Source organism: Littorina saxatilis, unplaced genomic scaffold (genome assembly GCF_037325665.1).
Source record: "Littorina saxatilis isolate snail1 unplaced genomic scaffold, US_GU_Lsax_2.0 scaffold_358, whole genome shotgun sequence".
Classification (NCBI taxonomy): domain Eukaryota; kingdom Metazoa; phylum Mollusca; class Gastropoda; order Littorinimorpha; family Littorinidae; genus Littorina; species Littorina saxatilis.
The window spans coordinates 98,384-101,586 of NW_027127938.1; positions in this window are offsets into that span (position 1 = coordinate 98,384).

The window sequence follows — 3,203 nt, forward strand, 5'->3', positions numbered from 1 at the left end:
AGATCTTTGTGAATGTGTTTATTCAGTGACAGTAACAATTCTACTACGACAAAATCGCTGATGACAACAGAAAGGCGGGGTGTTAGTATGCCTTCAGATCTTTGTGAATGTGTTTATTCAGTGACAGTAACAATTCTACTACGACAAAATCGCTGATGACAACAGAAAGGCGGGGTGTTAGTATGCCTTCAAATCTTTGTGAATGTGTTTGCTCGGTAAAAGACAAAATGCTGCTGCGACAACGAGGTTGACAAGCAGACAGGCACAATTTCCTAAATATGCAAATCGTAGGGAATGTGTGTCCTTAGTGAAAATCACAAACTGTTGTTAACAGAGAAAAACAGAATTGCTGGACTTGCAAATCATAGTGAACGTGTTCTTTCAATAATTACACACTGTTACCACCACACAACCGTTGACAGCAGAGAGGTACATCGTTAGTGCAATAGCAGACCATATTGACTGTTTAGTCAGAGTAAGACAAAGCGATGACTCAACGCAGCTGTTAACAACCTAGGGAAACAGTGTGACTGGACCGGAACATTGTTTTTAAATGTGTTTCTCTCTGAAAGATAGCTGGTGCCACAATACAACCTTTGACCAACTGAGAAGCACAGGGCCAGCACATGGCTCAGTGAACAAAGAAAGGTCGCCGTGACCGATTCCTGTGCCTGTGTTATTATTACTCTCGTGGTATCTTTAAGGTTTCAGAGATATGCTACAGAATCGATGCATATAGTTATCTCTGGCTGACAGTTCTTGTCCTTGATTAAGTTAACCATAGGTATATGATCTCATCTAATGAACGTACTTCTGGTAAAACAAAAAGGCAGATCTGAAATCAGTCGGGGTCGGGTCTGTGAAGAAATGAACGACGTCAAAAGAAAGGTATTTGGTTGGACTTGCAGAGTCTTTGTTCCTGGTAAGAGTTTGTTGCAGATAGTTACTGTGTTGATAAAGTAAGGTAGGGAGGGAATCGGAGTCGGCTGGTGTTGGAGGATTAAAGATATAATTATCAGATGGGTGCCATACTATTATACTGATGACTAATACTGAACATCACCACTAGAACATGGCCGCGTGTGAGTACTTATAACACATACTCAAATGTGTTTGCAAGACAACACACGTTTCCACAAGAATGTTAACCATGTCTGTTTGTGAAGAGTTTTACTGCTGTTGACTATTTATTTGAACGGTTTTAACTATTGTTAATGTGTGGTTTGTTTTATTGTTAACTGCTGTGAACTGCTAGTTTTAATGTTTTTTGAAACAGCTGATTTTAAGAATTGCATTTTAATCCATGTCGGTGTTAATGACACTGCCAAGCTTGTACGTGTGAATGCTTGTACCTGCAGTTTGCAAAGGCACACTCCTTCTCGTGAAAACAGTTTAGTTCACCATCACACATTATGGCAAAGCTTATCTATCCCTCCACTTGAATACATACAGAAAATTAACAATCTGATTTAATAATTATGCATGTACAAAGTGAGAATATTTTGATAAACTAATTTTGTAAAAGAATAAAAAAACAACAAGAAAGTTAAGTTGTTGGAACGTTGTTATTGACAACAGTCAAAAACCAATAACATGTTTTTTGTAAAAATTTGCTTGTGAATTTTAATAAATTATTTCATAAATTTTTTTTACCTTTACACAGGAAGCAGTCAGATGTTGATTGTTGGTATGTGTCCAAGTATAAGGATGACATTATGCTACGTTAAAGCCTAGATCTGAAAAAGAGACCAGAACTGTAATCAAGGGAACCCCCCGCGGGTTAGGGGGAAGAATTTACCCGGGTGCATTTGAATTTCACGCATTTGAAAAATGTTTTCGTCTTCCCGCATTTGATTTTCCCGCATTTGGTGGTTTGAATTTCACGCATGTGAGCTTTTGAAATTCACGCATGTGAGCTTTTGAAAATCACGCATGTAGTGTATGCGTTGGGGTGTGTGTATATGAGATAGAGTTGCTCATCAATTTTGCCGGCCTTTGAAATAGATCCTCGGCTGCACGTTTTTTGCATTGTTTTCGAAATTCGGAGACGGAAATGTCTTTCTCTGTCTTTAGTTCATGATTGTGCTCATTTGAGTAAATCGGGTCCTTGAAGTCGAGACTTGTTTTCAAGCGCGCTGGACATCCACGTATCGAACAACGCCATGTCTTTGATTTCTTGGTTTCACGGTCCTTGACGTATAAACCCCCACGGCTGAGAATTGCCGGATTTCCCCTGTTGGTTGTTGTTATCGTGATGCTCGTCTCTTGCTGTGCCATGGCGAAATGAGCCGTGTAGTTGAACTGAATTGTGATTTGTGAGTTGTGAGCGAACCGTCGTGACGTATAAACTCCCACGGATTTCCCATGTATTCGTGTCTTGCTGAATTGTGATTTGTATTCACGCGTCTATACACGGGACTCACTCACGAACACACCGATGCAGGGGGGATACGTGCATGCGTGTGCGTGAAATTCAAATGACAAGTAAGGAGAGATTTTAACTGGAAACCTGCGTGAAATTCATGTGTTAAGAAATGCGAGAAATTCATAGCGTGAAATTCAAAAGTGTGTGAAATTCAGTTGCACCGATTTACCCGATGCTCCCCAGCATGTCGTAAGAGGCGACTAACGGATTCTGTTTCTCCTTTTACCCTTGTTAAGTGTTTCTTGTATAGAATATAGTCAATGTTTGTACAGATTTTAGTCAAGCAGTATGTAAGAAATGTTAAGTCCTTTGTACTGGAAACTTGCATTCTCCCAGTAAGGTCATATATTGTAGTACGTTGCAAGCCCCAGGAGCAATTTTTTGATTAGTGCTTTTGTGAACAAGAAACAATTAACAAGTGGCTCTATCCCATCTCCCCCCTTTCCTCGTCGCGATATAACCTTGAACGGTTGAAAACGACGTTAAACACCAATTAAAGAAAGAATTTTACGTCGACGCGTATATGACAGGAACGCGCAAAGATATGTCTCCGACTATGGTAGCCATTTTGAAAGATTTTTTTTACTGATTTTACTCATACATGTTATGGTATTTTACTGACAGAGGCAAGTTCTTTGTACTGCGTAAACTACACTTTCTATGAACCATGTTTTCAAATGCGCTCTTCCTTGTCCGATGTAATGTTTTTAATATTTGTGTTATGTGCATTATGTTTGCACGAAGGAATCACTTGGTTTGAACAGATGTTTGTGAGACT